Source organism: Melitaea cinxia, chromosome 14 (genome assembly GCF_905220565.1).
Source record: "Melitaea cinxia chromosome 14, ilMelCinx1.1, whole genome shotgun sequence".
In the NCBI taxonomy this organism is placed as follows: domain Eukaryota; kingdom Metazoa; phylum Arthropoda; class Insecta; order Lepidoptera; family Nymphalidae; genus Melitaea; species Melitaea cinxia.
Window position 1 is genome coordinate 13,585,329 of NC_059407.1, and position 17,478 is coordinate 13,602,806.

General features: G+C 32.9%; 1 protein-coding gene across 5 annotated transcripts in view; it reads left to right on the plus strand.

Annotated features, from left to right (window-relative positions):
- The window catches only part of LOC123659571, a 149,382-nt gene that overhangs the window by 50,997 nt on the left and 80,907 nt on the right, over positions 1 to 17,478 (plus strand). For 3 of the 5 annotated variants that reach the window (XM_045594776.1, XM_045594778.1, XM_045594774.1), the window contains exon 2: positions 13,761 to 13,793. The exons of the other annotated variants lie outside the window; for them this stretch is intronic. The gene's annotated coding sequence lies outside the window, so the exon portion shown is untranslated. The remainder of the gene's footprint in view (positions 1 to 13,760; positions 13,794 to 17,478) is intronic. 5 annotated transcript variants of the gene reach the window in all.

The following is a 17,478-nucleotide window of genomic DNA, read 5'->3' on the forward strand; positions in this document are numbered from 1 at the left end:
CCATCTTGACTCCTGATTGTGCTCAGCTCCGAGGGAGAAATTTTTCCTCTGGCTGTTTTGATGGATCTCCAGAAAAACTTAATGTTTGACTGGAAATCTTCAGTGAGCCTCCTATCAAAATCATCCTTTCGTTCTTCTTTCTTTCTATACACAACTTCTTTCGCTACTGATTTCAATCTTTTATACTTCGTTCTTGCTTCCTTTACCTCGTCATCCGTTGCCTTTTGAACCTTTTGGTTAGCTTTTGTTGCTAACCAATCCAACCACGCTTTCTTCTTTTCTTGCACAGCCTTTTGTACATCTTTATCCATCCACACATTATAGTTCTTTCTTCCTTTCGTTCTTTTAGCTACCCCGCACACCTCAATAGCACTATTCACGACCCCTTTCTTAAAAGTCTCCCACAAATTCTCAATCACCCCTATCTCTTCTATGCCTTTAAAACTTTCTTTCAGTTTCTCTACATACTCATCTTTCTTTTCTTTTCCTTGTAGATTTTCCACTTTTATTCTGGCTAAAACACTCGTAGGCTCGGCCCCTCGGTGGCGCCATCGTTTAAAGAGGCCACGTATTCGGGCTATGACCAGGAAGTGGTCTGTGTCGAGACCAACACCGCGGTATGCCCGAGTGTCAAGCACTTTCTTTCTCAGTCTTTCATCCACAATTACAAAATCAATCATACTTCTAGACTCACCCTCATCTCTTGTATACAAATGGATCTTTTTGTGTTCAAACATTGTGTTGACCACGCAAAGATTCCATTCCAAGCATACTTCAAGCAGACTTCTCCCATTGTCATTCACTCTTTCGTCCCCAAACGTACCCAGAACTCTTTCATACCCATCACGCTTTACTCCAACCCACCCATTAAAATCCCCTAACATTACGATCCGTTCATTTTCTCCGCATTTACTCAAGACCTCTCTCATGCTATCCCAAAATTCCTCTCTCTCTTGTTGGTCTTTTAATGACCCACCTCCGCGCAGATCCGTCGGTGCATAGACCCCAAGGATAAACAGGCGAGTGAGTCCGACTTTCAACCTAATCCAGAGGAGTCTTGGGCTTACACATTCATGCTCCATCACACATTCAACCATTCGAGAGGAAAGGATCACACCAACTCCCTGACAGGCTCGGCTGGTTTGGGGGACTCCCGACCAGTATGCCGTGTAGGGTCCATGTACCGTGGTGTCACACCCTTTCCTCTTGGTTTCATTCACACACGAAATATCTATGAATCTTTCATCCATCATCTGACATACTTCATCTACCTTACCATCCATTCCTCCTCTTACATTCAACGTAGCGAAGCGGCTCTCCATGGGCCACTTTTCGCCCCCGCGAGAAACGAGACGTGATGGGTGGCGAACCACACCGCCGCCATTTTTGTGAATAAATTTTTTTCGGTTATCCATTGCGTTCCCACGAGTAGCTAGGGAAAAGTTTGTCCACCCTGGCAGAGCCCCGCATGCCAGGGTAAGGCTGGCCTTATTCTGGGTCGCCCGGTCCCAGGGCAATATGGCACGCTTACGACTAGGCTTGCCCCTAGCCATGCATCCATCCGCGCGGCAGACGTTGGATTGGCGGGGAGGGTAGGAATAGGGAAAGGGAAAGGATAGGTGGTGTGAAAAAGGAAGATTGGTAAGTTAGAGTGGGAAAATAGGAAATGTAGGATATTACCACCCAGGAGTGCAAGGGATAGGGCAGTAATAGCTAGGGAAGCCGGGGTCGCATACCCGTATACCATACCACAACTACCGGGCAGGTAAGTTGGGATGAGTATCCCATGACTACAAAATTAAATCATTTTTACAATAATCAAATGTTCTTTTCATTAAAAATGATATTTTTCCTAGACTTACACAGATCTTAAAAATATATTGAAAAAACGTAAGAAATTATTTTATTTACATTCGACATTAAGACATTTATAGACGCTTAGGAATTCTATCAACAACTTTTTCGCCATTGTTCTTTAATTATTGTCAATTTTTTTTTTTTTTTTTTTTTTGTTTTATTGCTATAAATCTGTGTATGTATATTTTACTGTTGTACATAATTCCGTCAAAATGTAATCAAAATGAGTTTACGATTTCTTTATTGACTAATATTGTTAACTTAACTTACGTTGTATTACTTGTCTATGTAATTGAAGTCGGTTTTTTTTTTTTCGTTTGCGAGGAAACACAATCATATTATTATTACATCTATAATGATGATGTACGTTGTGTAGTGTTCTTAAATATATATTAGCGATCCCGTGGCACCCCGCTATGGCGATGAGGGCACCGCTAGGTTTTAGTGGGTAGTCTGGGTTGGCCAGGATTCCCACACTCCCGCCGCCCTCATCGGTGAGGTGCGTAAAAACATTTCCTCGCAAAAAAAGGGTTCTTATATTTAAAAAAAATAGGTTTTAATATAGTTTTGCTTTTATTGATTTTACAGCTTAATCCTTAAGAAACGATATAAGGCGTCTTGTATGAAAAAAAAACTAAACAACAGAAACGTGGTGAGTGATGCTTTACAGCCCTTTTAGCTGTAGAAAAATACAGTTTTAAGAGCACACCAGCATTAACTGTACCGATACGAATAGCAAGCGTTAATTCACATAATATTTCGAATTTAGAATTTATCGTTCTAAATAACTATAATTTGATTCGTTGAACAGTACATACAAAATTTTTATATATTATGACGGTAAACGTAATTAAATTGGGTCGCGTGACTGAGCTGACACACACACACACACACACACACACACAAATACACGCAAACAAAAAAACACACACACACACACACACACTTTTTTACATTAAGTTATGCCCGCCATGTGTAGGGTGGATATTAGGATTAAGACACATAATTTAATAGACGCACTATTTAAGCTCGAGTGTGGTAAAAAGTTAAAAGCTCTTATAATTAGCTTAAGAAACGTGTATAATCTGGTTTATCGCTTAAATGACTTCGAATAATGGCTTTTTATGTGGAGACCGCGTCTTGGCAAACGCAGTGTGGGACGTCCTCCGGCCCGTTGGACCGACGATCTACGTAAGATTGCCGGTGTAGGCTGGATGAGGATTGCGGAAGACCGGGATGTGTGGCGCGAACTTGGGGAGGCCTATGTCCAGCAGTGGACTGCGATAGGCTGAAGTGAATGGCTTTTTATGTAACATTAACCGATCGCGTGGTCTTATCCGCACTTACAATAAAAATAACCCTGGTCCACTTATGTAAGTTATAGTGTAATGTATTTGAGCCTTACGTTTTAAGATCAGTTCTCTCAAAATTAGTTTTATTTTAGTATTAGGTGTAGTTAGGTATTTAGTTTTAGAGTTACCAAAATTATGTCATTAAAGCAGGAATTATAAACATAAGCTAACATATGCTTATGTAAATTGTTTTGATAAATGTTTATGTGTTTTCCAATAGGTAATAAAATTACATAAAATATATTTATTATAGATGAAGTAAATTGTGTTTCAACATTAATAATTCTATATTTCTGTGCAAAGAATAATTTTTGAATGTTTAAACTTAAAATGACAATGAGAATAAAAAAAACATTTTATTTTTTATTTGTTTATAAATCTATGCATACTAAGTGACACCTGATTTATCGCCTCAATAAAATATTTCAACACAATACATTTAAAATATTTTATATCTTTAAATTACTTTAATTTTAAAGTATTATGTATTAATATTTAATTGCCGGGTGGTGTCGGCCGAGTAGAATATCATGACCCCCTTTCTTCCCGTGGGGGTCGTAAAAGGCGACTGAGGGATAAACCTAGCTCAAAATCATCAGGGTCCTGGAGAAGGAAAACTTCATTTGAAACCCGGAATGGGGTCTCCGTCAACAGCCGAACTGGCTCCACATGTATCGACTCGTCGTTCCTGTGGGCCTAGCCAGTCAGGTCGAAACGCAGAGCTTAGGCAACTCTGCGTTTTCCTGAAGAGTGTCCTGTCTGACACTGTCTAAATCGTCTGCAAGGCCAATGATGATGATGGTGATGAATATTAAATTAAAATAGCTCTGGTACCTATTAACCTAATTCAGATTAATGATATATAATATCAAAACAATTATACTTGTGTATGCATTTGTGCAAATATCAACTGAATCATTAAACCCACCTGCGCACTTTACAATCTGTTATGTGAGTAGTCCACTTTATTCTCCATAAGTATATGATTATTGTGTTTGCTCGCAACAGAAAAAAGAAACCGACTTTGGTTACATCGACAAGTAATTCAACGTAGGTATAGGAAAAAATTGTCAAGAAAATATGCGGTATAACTCGAAAAGTACTTGTTAGATCGTAATTTTATTTGCTCGTAATTCGGACCACATGACACGCACCACCTTTCGATTTAAACAAAAACATCGAAATCGGTCCACCCAGTCAAAAGTTCTGAGATAAAATACATAAAGAATAAAAATAAAAATACAATCGAATGGAGAACCTCCTCCTTTTTTGGAAGTCGGTTAAAAAAAAGACTAATCAACATTGGTCCCCCCAGTAACAAGTTATGAGGTAACATAAAAAAAATACAGTCGAATTGATAAACGCCTACTTGTTTTAAAGTCTTTTAATTAATGTCCCACAGCTGGGAAAACATATATTCTCCTTTAAACGTATGTTTTAGCTTGGTTTACCATATATATTTGTTCCCAACCCACAATGACCACATTTCATGTTGTAATGTACTTAACATGTAAGCTTAAATCGCCTACATAAGTGCTTTTTGGATATATATTAAGACATACAAATTATAATGCGTTCGTTGAAAAATCTCAAAAATGAAAAATGAACTGAAATTTTTTTTTTTTTTTTTTTTTTGAGGTCACAGCAGGAATAATCTTGATAACATCTGGAGCAATCTGACTGGATAAATACTAGTGCCGTTCTCAAATAGAAATATGTTCCTGTGGCGATTAAGACAGGCAGAGCTAGGTAGACGCTGTGTTGACATCGAGAGGTAGGGTCAGCAACACATGTAAGGTCAGAAACTTCTTCGCGATGGTTCTAGTATTAAAAGTATCTGTGGTAACTGCTTACCATTAGATGAATCATACGCGTTCTTTTTTACTTAGTAGTATGAATAAAAAGTATTGTTAAACTTTTATTGTCAGTAGTGCCGACCTAGATTTGAATGCGTGTGCTGTCTGTGTTCTATCTTCTTAGACATCTCGACAAGGCTATGACTGTTGATTATGACTGTTGATTATGACTATGGCGTTTGACATATTGTTTACAATAACTATTATTAGAACAGGTTTTTTATCGGATTGTAATTGTTGACGCAAAAACATCACAATAATAAAAATGTCTATTTAAAATAACTATATAAGTAAAAAACATTTTTAAATGATATAATTAATGAAAATTATTTACCCCCACCGTGCCTCGGAGAGCACGTTAAGCCGTCGGTCCCGGTTGTTATCATGTACAACTGATAGCGATCGTTACTCAAATCGGGGAAAGAGGCCTTTGCCCAGTAGTGGGATATTACAGGCTGAAACGTATGAAACGTATTTATCTCATAACCGCCAATAACTAAACCTATATTAAATATGACGTCATCGATTTCTCAATTGGCCGGGCTCTGACGTCATATACCTGTTATTCCACCGTCCGATAAATGTCGAAACACGTGGCGTATCTCATTGAGACAGTGCGAGTGGAAACTATGACTCATGTATCACTTTAATAAATAAATTTAAATGTTAGATGTTAAGTTATTCTATATATACAAATATACGATATATCTTATGATTGCATTATGATGCACGCTGTTGAGTAGCGTGGATCATCCACTTATACAAATTCTTCACGGAAGCGTATTTCTCTTTCCTTTGGAAGGCTGTTATTAAGTATTTCTCACACGCAGCTATTTTTGCAAGGGACAATATATAGATAATGTTTATTTCAATACTGTTATGAAATTTTTTAATTTTTAATTGAATTTAAAATGGGATAATGTTCTCAATTTGACTATGTTTATGTATGTTAGTATTTTATGTATGTGGACTGCAATTGGCTGAACTGAACTGAACTAGCTGACCCCGCAAACGTTGTTTTGCCATATACGTTATAAGCCCCTTTATCTTCCCCCCTTATAACTTAGGGGTATGAAAAATAGATGTACCCGATATCCACACAAAATGTCAAAAAAATCTGTCTAGCCGTTTCGGATGAGTATTGTAACTAACATTGTGAGACGAGAATTTTATATGGATAAGCTGACTATAATAAAATGACATTAGTGGGTATTTTTAAGCCTGTCAGCTTTCGGTAACTGACCTTACTTACCCACTTTCTCTACTACCACCGACATCCTTAGCATATCAGAATCCTTGGCATAATGTCAACAGTCCGACGTGTTCCACTCGCCTTGAGCATCGGAAGTCGGTCGAAAATCATTCATTTGCATTCAGTAATGCAATCTTTTTTTGAATTCAATTATAATTCTAAATGAGCGATGGAATTTTGTGAAATAATAACACATTTAGATTTTAATACTTTATTGATACTGTCATCTACAGTTATTATTATAAAATTACTGTTATGTGTTTACCTTTTTCATATAACGAAAACAAAACTATTTAAATTTTATTCATTTAACCGAAGCTAGGGCACAGTAGGTAATTTTCTACTCAAAATATGGAGCAGCCCGACTGGGGTACCTCGACCGTACTGATGAAGATCACAGCTAAATAATACTGCATTCAAGCAGTGTTGTGTTCCTTTTAGTGAGTAAGGTGACCAGAGTTTCTGAGGGAATTGGGAATAGGGTCGGCAATGCGCTCACGATGGTTCTGGTGTTGCAGACGTCTATAAGCTACGGTGCTAGCTTATTATCCGGTGAGCCGTACACTTGTTTGACGACCTAGTTGTATTTAAAAAAAATTGCTCAAACTGCTGAAATCACTGACTGAAATCCGTATACTGGCAACCGTACTTTTTATGTCCAAAACGATCTGTTATTAAAGTTAAATTGATATTTTACAATATTTACCTAACTACGAACGTTTTCGAACGAAGTTTTATATTTTCCAAACTTATATAATATGGGTCAGACAAACCAATACATAATACATGTCGACTTTATTACCTCGTAAATTATTTTATTGGTTAATAAAAATACACAGATTTACCAGTACAAATTTCTAACAATAACAACTTGAATACCGCAATATACACAATATTTATATACACATTATTATTGTGTAATCTCATCTGCGATATACTTAAACATAACTTTTGCAAATATTACACAATTACCAAACCCACAATTTAAAATAACAACACGTTACGTAGTCGCCGTGGAATTTAAATAAACTTTAAAATACAAAAAAAAACCTTACATATTACATACATTAACATCTATTTATATATCTCATACAAAACCTACTCATATTATTCATCCGATTTACATGTAATACTGCTGAAATAAAATCAATTATCTAACCAAATTGTCAGTTCAATTTGAATAAAAAGATCATCATATTCAATTCACAAACAAATAATGATAAAAAGAATAATGTTCAGACTTCGTCAACATAATTAATGCGTATTCAAACTGTTTTCATCTAACAGTTAATTAATTGAAGTACTTCCACAGAAAAATGCACATGTTACAATAAAAAGAGAAATTAGGCTCCAAGAGAAAGTCCCGTACTGAGTAAACACTTATTTACATTCCAAATAATCTCGAGTTACACAACTAAAAGATCCGTTTAGAGATGTGCTCATTGTTTGTTTGATATTCTAATGTTATAAAAGCTCGAACATTTGTTGTTTATTGAAATATTTCCGCTAACTCGCAGTGGAGCAGCGTGGTGGATATCTGGATTCTTACATCGACCCTTCTCTACATGGAGAAAGATGCCTATATCTTTTAATGTTACAGGCTGCATCGTCGATTATAAAAATGCAGTATATTTGAGCTTAGGCTGTGAAATGTCACGTTTTGACTTATAGAAAATGAAATGTAAGTAAATATAAATGACACACTAATAAGTATCAAAACGTGGATAAAGCCGTGAGTGATTTGTAGTTATCTATACAAATAAATAAAATTGGAGTGTCTGTTTGTAATATTAAAATAACAGCTTTTAACGAAATTCATATGAATGTATACACGGGACATATGACATTTCTTACCAAGATGACATTTCTTATAATTTTTGTCTGTCTGTCTCTCTGTTTGTTCCGGCTAATCTCTGAAACGGCTAGCCTAAGTTTGACGGGACTTTCACTGGCAGATAGCCGATGTAATAAGGAGTAACTTAGGCTACTTTTATTTTAGATTTTTTTTTTAATTTTATAACTCTGCGAACTGAATAATAAATATTTTTTAAATGCCTCGCGGACGAGGTCGCGGGCACAGTTAGTTTTTTACATAAAAAAAAGGTATTACGTGAGCGAGAATAATTGAACGTATATAGATGTTAACATCAAACCTGTATGCGGTAAACATGGTCAATTACAATGATTTTATTGTGTTGTTTTTATTGTAATTATGTTTATTTATAAGAAGTTGCTATTATTACCTTATTATATTGTTAGTTATTATATGTAGGTACCTTTTATATCTATAGTAGTTTGTAGTAGTAATTATTTGTTGATTTTATTATATCAATTATGTATCATCAAATAACTATTATTACCAAAACAGTCTTATGACTTAACTATCAAATTATACCACAATATGGAATATATCATAATTTCCTCGACATAAAATAAAATTTATATGTTTTCAAATCAAGTTATATGAAGTTACCGTTTTCAAGACACAAAAATTCATATTTTTATTACAATAAAATACATACTATTATTTTTAATATCATTTATATACAATTGTTGTGTTAATATAAAAGTATATTTAAGATATTTACTACTATTAAGAACAAAGCTAGTAATAAACATTGACCTTTACAGAACACCAACTATTCCTCTTTCAGCGTCTATCGAACCTAATGAGCTATTTTACTTAACATCCTTTTCCCATTAACTTTGAATCAGTTGATTTTGAGATAAGGAAAAAAACATAAAGACGATCGCGTGACGCAGTGATCGTTGCTATCTCCAATCGATTGTGGATTCGATTTCCGCACGAGATATACGATTAAGTCACATAAATATTTGCCTTTGTTCAGGTGTCTTTCGTTTTCTCATTAATCTCGGGATTAGAATTATAGTAAATACAAAGGTTGTATATTTATTAACCGTGTAATTCTTAGTCTTTTCTTTGTTTTCTAAAGAAAATGTTAAGGGATTTCCTTTGCTAAAAGATATATCAATAATCTTATAGATAGTTATATGAAATAGATCGGATAGACGTCCAAACCTTCATCCCTTCATCATCAGCCCGCCTTCGTCCACTGCTGGGCATAGACCTCTTCAAAAGCTACCCCATTAACGCTTCAGCCTGTAATATCCCACTACTGGGAATAGGCCTCTTTCCCCATGTAGGAGAAGGATCAGAGCTAGAGAAGGAAGGAGCAGGACCCCATTAACACTTAAAACAAATGCTTAAAAAAAGTTTCGCAGCTTAAATCACTGAAAGACATAACCCTCTCTTTCCTATGGTTTAATGCTATCGAGCTTAACTTATTTGCTCATTATGCAGCAACATTAAAGTTTGACCGTTTATCTTAATTTATTACGCCAAAATTAAATAATTCAACATAATTATAATGTATTAAATTCATTAATAAATATCAAATAACGTAAATTCTTTTTTGGTCAACAGCCTCATTTCATTCGTTATTTATTCATATTATTATAATTTAATTAAAATTATAAAACGAAAATTCATAAATTCATTATTAAGTTTTCATAATAATTTCAAAAATAGAATGCATTTATAATATGAATATATCGTATACTACTCGTAGCTGACCCGGCAAACGTTGTTTTGCCATAATAGAAAAAAATAGAGGAAACGTTTTTCTGAATTAAGGACATTCTAATCTAGCAATTTGAAATAAATTTAAGGCATATCCGCCAACTCGCAGTGGAGCAGCGTAGTGGATTAAGCTCCAATCCTTCTCCTACGTGGAGAAAGAGATCTATACCCATTGGATGTTACAGGCTGAATCGTTACTACCTATTCTCATACCTACCAAATATACCCAAAAAATTATAAAAATCGGTCATGCAGTTTCAGAGAAGCGCAACCACAAACACCGTGAAACGAAAATTTTACATATTAGATTAATAATTAAGGCAAAGGATAGCAGGCGTGAACAACGGTACCCATCAATACAATCACTAATTCGTTCACAGTTAGTTGTAATGATAGCCTGCAAAAACGGAACATCCTTGAACGGCGGTTGGTTTCAATTAACCACGTTCTGAGGAACTAAATTATTATCATACCATTGAAGCTATTACACGCATTCTTTGGACTTTATATAACACAAGGTAACTCGCATGTTTTTACCCCCTTTTTAACCGACTTCAAAAAAGGAGGAGGTTACTCAATTCGACCGTAATAATATTATATATATTTATGTATGTTATAAATTATATATATATATATATATTAGCTGACTCGACAAACGTTGTCTTGCCGCTAAACGCTATTTAAAAATATAGGTTGGTGGTAGAAGGGTGAAATTTTAGGGTTGTATGTATTTTTTAACACCAAATCATAATAATAAAATAAAAAATAAATAATTTATCTAAAAATAAAAATAAAAATAGTGGTGGACTATCCATTACACACACTATATATATATACTCGTATGTATGTTCGGGAATAACTTCGTCGTTTATGAACCGATTTTGATAATTCTCTTTTTGTTAGAAAGAAGATATCCCAAGTGTAGTACCATGATAAAGAAACCAGGATCTGATGATGGAATCCTAGAGAAATCGAGGGAAACCCTTGAAAATCGTAATGACGACTAGTGCGTTTGTTAATTTTTTTCGTCTACTTACGTTGTATTACTTGTCGATGTAATTGAAGTCGGTTTTTTTCCATTCTTAGCAAACACAATTATAATGTTAGTGACCCTACGCTACTTCTATGTAACGCGATGTTTTATTTGGCCGCTTTAATACGGAAATATTGCGTGTATGTATTTTTCTTTTTAGTTTTGAATAAGGTTACAATATTTTTTTTTAATTGATTGTATCTATATTATTACGTATCTGCACTCTTAAAGCGCAGTTTACCTTTTTGGACTTAATGTGAACGTAGTGTATTATTTTGAATTTTTTAAACGTTATATTTTTTAATTATTTCATCAAGAATGAATTATTCCTTTTTCAAATTAAATGATTTCCGGTAACAGTCTTTTAAAGTAAGACTTTTTGAATATAGAACAAGTAAATCAACTGGTGTCTACGAGGTTCAGAATATTATACTACTGAGTTCACATAAATAAACTCTTCTTTTTAATATTGAAATGCAATAACAATAAAATTTCTAGGAAATTACCGCTACACAAAACATATTTACAGTTCAATTATCTTGTTTGTTATACATTGTCACACATACAAATTATAAATAAGAAATGATTATACGTGTATTAACATAAATACCTTGAAACTAACGGTTATAAAACCTCCTTTTAGTTCTAAAAAATACTTTTGTGTACACAAAAATCGCATAATAGCAACGTTTATATGCTAAACTGTGCCTAGCCTCGACACATATATAAAGCCTTCGCCGTGTATGGTGTATGACGTGGTTTCATTCATACCTGCCATTTATTGATTTATGACTCCTATTGTGTAGGCGTTAGAGGTTATATTTCGATGATTAATCACACAAATAATTTGTAAGATATTAACCATTGACATGATGTTTTACAGTGTATGTGTGTTTATGTTTTTGTTTCTGCTTTCTACTTTATGTGAAAACTTATTTTTAAAATCAGTGAACAGTAACCAACAAAAGGGCGACTCTGATTAATCCTTGCGTTATTTTTATAAGAACAAGCTAAAAACGCCTAAAACAATTTTAAGTTCTAGGTGCTGTATTAGTAGATATATATAGCCAGTTCCAAGTATCTATCTATTGAAGTTCGAAAACTAAAGAAATATCTTTGATTGATTTAGTAATTAAAATTGTATTTTGCATTTTATTTATCTTTTAAAATATTTTAGGTAATAAAAATATACCTATAATATTCCCATACAATCTGCATTCTATTTCGTACTTCCTACAACTTAAAAAATATTACAGACATCATGCAACACAAACAAAAACAAATTGTGCAGCAATAAAGGTGACAAATGTATAATCGTTCTAATATCACCTGAGGGAATAAACACCTAATCTAAATTACAATTAAAACAGCAATTCATAATATTAGCAATTACATGTAAACTAATTTAATCTCGACAGATAACATATAATGTCAATTTGTCGTCGCAACGTTGAATTAAAATTCGTAATTATACAATTTGTCAAATGTTTGTGGGATAAATACAAAGGCGTTAACAGATGACGCTGAGCATTTGTAAAAAAATATTTAAGTGTTATACAATATTTCAGTGTATTAAATTTGTCTGCCATTTGATTTATATTTTAAATTTTTTATTATTATATATTAATTTTCTGTTAACTAGACAATAGCCCCTTAAATATAAAATAATTTAATAAAAATTTGATGCTTTCAATTGTAACTATTTATTGTTTTACAATATTGTAATATTATAATAAATATATTATATAAATTGTCTTTTTATGCTTATTAGGAAGACATACAGTTTTGATATAAAATAAAATTAATCTAAGTAACATACATTTACCATTTAAGCATAATAATGTTGGTTTTTTACAATATTTGTATATACATTAGTGGTTTGCTTCATATTTGGTTGATAGAACACAAAGAGTGGTCATCAATGGTGATAATTCTAGAAATATTGTACCGACCTCTGGAGTTCTACAAGGCTCGCACTTAGGTCCATTACTTTTTATTATGTTAGTATACATAATGATAAACACTATATTCGCTACTCAGAATTTGAATTATTACCACTTGAGAATGGAAACTACAAATAAAATATACACGATTATAGAATCGTGTGTCATCCACAGGAAATAGATATCTGATTGAATATTAAGACTTTTCTCTAGACTTGATGAAGTTTCATAAATTATTAATCCTTATTTGAGTATGGACAGGGGCGTCTTTCTCCACGTGGGAGAAGGATTGGAGCTTAATCCACCACGCTGCTCCACTGCGGGATGGCGGATATGTTCCCTACTACGAGTAACGATTGCTATCAGGTGTACATGATAACAACCAGGACCGATGGCTTAATGTGCTCTTCAGAACACGGTGGAATAACTCACAAGGACAGACATCTAAACCGGAAAGGAATATTTATACAAACACAAATATCCATCCCGAGCAGGATTCGAACCGGCAACCGTCGGTGTTTTAGGCGACTACTCACATCACTAAACCAGAGTGGTTTATACCATAACCATTATATTTGATAACACTTCAAAAAAAAACTAATAAATTTTACCTTTTCCTAACTAGAAGAGTAACTATGTTTTAAACCGTAGATTTTTCACACCACTTGGATACCATTACATAATAATCAAGTATGCCACGCACTTTTAAAGAAGACTACTAAATATATATTGATGGTATTTTTTTATACAATGTTAACATAATGAGTATTACTGCATAGTATTTAATGTAATTCAATTACGTCCAAGTTATATTTAATTTATAAATACTACATGTTCGAGTTCTTATATAATATTTTTTGTTTCAGGCAAACTGTCAGTATTCAAGCACTTTGTTTACCGTAAGTTAATTTATAATCGATCTATTACAATATGTAATATTTATTATTTATTTATTTATTTACTAGCTGACCCCGCAAACGTTGTTTTGCCATATTATATATTATTAACACGCTTAAACTCCACCCCCCTTATAGCATAGGGGTGTGAAAAATAGATGTTGGTCGATTCTCAGACCTACCCGATATGCACACAAAATTTCATAAAAATCGGTCCAGCCGTTTCGAAGGAGTATTGTAACTAACATTGGGTCACGAGAATTTTATATATAAGATTAAACAGACACACCCTCGACACATCATAAGAACATTACAAGCAGAAATTCACAGTTAAACATACAATACAGTATGATATATATTTTAAGGTGTATACAACATTTACTATACAACAGTTAGTGAGCACATAGAGTTGATAAGTATGAATCAATACAAAACAAAAGGACGGATAAGTGTTATATAAATATTTAATGCTAGTTACGATACTTAAAATCAAAAAAAAGGTGTAACTGAAAATTACATTATCCTTAAATATTAATTTGTCGATAACACAAACAAATATTTTAGAATTTATAGCGTTTTCCAAGTCCTAAAGATGTCATTTCTATTTGTTATACATATTTTCTCATCAATCAAGTTGACATAAAATAAATTTTTGTATCTATTTAAGTCGTTTTAATATACTAATAACTAAACCGGTTATAGAAAATGTTATACAAGAATACAATCGACACTGATTTAAACTTACATTAACAGAACAACAACAAAATAAATTATGTTAATTATAGTTTATTTATGCAATTTTATGTGTGTAAAATTACAATAATTAATGATAGAGTAAATAATTTAATAATGATTTATTAATTATAAATCAGTTTTTATACTATGATAAAATGAAAACAAAACCAAATATTCGCACAAAAAGAAAAACTTAATTTAAATAAGTTTCTCTAAACTTAATTTAATGAATAGTGTTTCAAATTTAAGCTTAAAAAGGGCTATTCCCTTAAATTCATCTAAGAGCCCTCGCCCACGCTCGAAGGACCGGGGTCACATCGTGAGGGCCAATGAAAGTTCCTCCCAACACTGTCACTGACAACTGCCTTATTATACTGAATTTATTACAACCATAACTAGTAATATCCACGGAATAGCGCTTTTAGATTCATCTTTAAGACTATAAGCTAGAATTGCATTCAATATTGTAGTCAAATTATATTCAAAGGATTTTAGATAATTCGAGTAAGTATAAGACAATTTGATACAGATAAAATGCAGAATATAAGAAAAATTGGCTTGCAAGCTCATTTACTATATATATATTTTCTGTAATAATCTTTAGCATCCCACTGGTGATCATAGAAGTTCTAGTATAAAGGCGAGTAAAGTTAAAAAGCCACCACGCCATTCTTAAAATGATTACTGAACACGTTGAAACAAATTAGTTCAAAAAACAAATAGAAATCTTCAAACCTACAAACAAATATTTGATCAGTTTATGAAGAATGGGAATAAAATACAGACGATATCAAAGGGAAGTGTGAGATAAACTTACAAAAGTAAATGCACGCGAAAGTGCATCGTTAGCATCTCAGTAATCAAGACCTCAGGAATCCGTTATTTCATCCACGCTGAGATTTTATATAAACACTGTGATTCAATTATTCCCTTGAGAAATTACGCTCCTAACGTGAATTGAATGTTATCCACTGTCCAAAAATATTTAGGTACTTAACTAAATATGTATTGGTGAACTATGGTAACAACGAATAATACTACATAAAAAAGTTTGAAAAAAGTTTTTCCTTCACTAACTGTTCGAAGAAAATTCAGCACGATTTTTTTTAAATACAGAAATATCCATGACATCAACACAAACACCCTGAACACGATCAATCTGGCTAATAATTTAACCTATTTGGCCACTGAATCTGCAATCTCCAACACAACCTTGTGACCTCTACGACAACCAGACATCAAATTTTGGCTTCAACAGCTTCAGCTAAGTATTTATTCAACACTTTTATTATAGCATTATATTAGAGCTATTATTACTAAGGGCCTGTTTCACCAGTTGTGAATAACGCTATTTGACGGAATATACGGACATAATGCGACGGGTCGAAAATTACGCGAGTGAAACCGCGTTGTGCAACTAGTCATAAATAAAACTAAACGTATCAAGTAGTCGTATTGTTTCTAACAAGATCTAGTTGTCTAAATTTCAGTGGAAAATACTGAAACAGGTTTTAATGTGATTGCGATCTAAATTATTCAGACAACGACCTAAATAAGCTTAAATCAATAGTATTTATTTACAATGTTATCGAAAATTAGTTTGCCTGTATTAAAATTAAATGTAAACGGCTGACATAATTATGTCGATCGAATGTAGAATAATTAAATGCTAATGCTCTGTACGGTATTAACTAAACAATTAATAATGGAAAGTGTATAAATTTGTTAAGCTTATTGTTTGACATGTTTGTTTAAAAATCACGTTTTGACAGAACACTAACCGTTGTTTGTTTGTTTTTTTTTTTTGGTCTAGATATATATATACACATTTATTTATTTAATTATTTATATTTATAAAATTAAAAATAGTCAGTCCAGTTTTTTTAAGCAACTCATTTTTAATATATTATTTATTATATTAAATTTATTATTAAGTATGTTTCGTTTACTATCAGCTCGGTGAAGATCGATTTAGGTTCCGATCTTCTACCATTTGTAGTTATCGTACAAAAATACCATCCTGATTCTTGAACATTCTAGTTCATTTAAAATTTTAATTCCAAACCGTGTGCAAATAAACAAACACAGTAATTCATTGTTGTTTTAAGTAATATCCAATCAACAAAATCGATCAAACTGCTCTAAGGTGTAAAGGTTCCAAGTATGCAAATATTTTTTATTTAAATATATTTTAACATTTCGCAATAATTAAACTAATATAAATTCTAACATAGATTTCATTTAAACGCTCTAATGGTTATGTTTATGTTCTTAAGTTATTTTAATAAACCCGTTTGGACAGTTTAATAATAATCGTTTTAAGTGTCAAACGAATTCTAAATTATAAATGTGTATTTAAAATATTACTTTTAAAATTATCATCAATACAAAAACGAACCGTTCAAGTATCTGTGAATGTTATCTTAAAACAAATTAATATATCCATGACAGAAATAATGAATATATGCATAACTGACACAAATCATCTTATAAATAACAACACAATCATTCAATTCCTTTCGAAAACAAAATCAAAATACGGCTTAGTAGTAGGTAGCTTTAGTCAAACAAGTCTATTTACACACTTTTTATCGCTTCATAGATATATGTGGTCGCCTACTGGTCGAAAGTCGACCATAATTTAATTTAATTTATAAGTTTGAAGATTAAACCAATGAGTATATATGCGTGTGTGTGTCAAATACATGGTAGTTGTGTAACGTTTTTTTTTTTTATTGATTTTTAAACATAATTAAAAAAATAGCAATTTAGCAATTTCCCTATATATACTATAAGTGTTCGAAATTTCATACTCCTCCGTCCGCGTACCCAGGCATGCCTGATCTGGACTAGATAAGGCATGTAACGCAGGTGATTGGTCTGGACCTGATCAGGATAAGATGAGGTTTCCTGATCGGGTCCAGATCAGGAAATCTCATCTCATCCCGAGTAG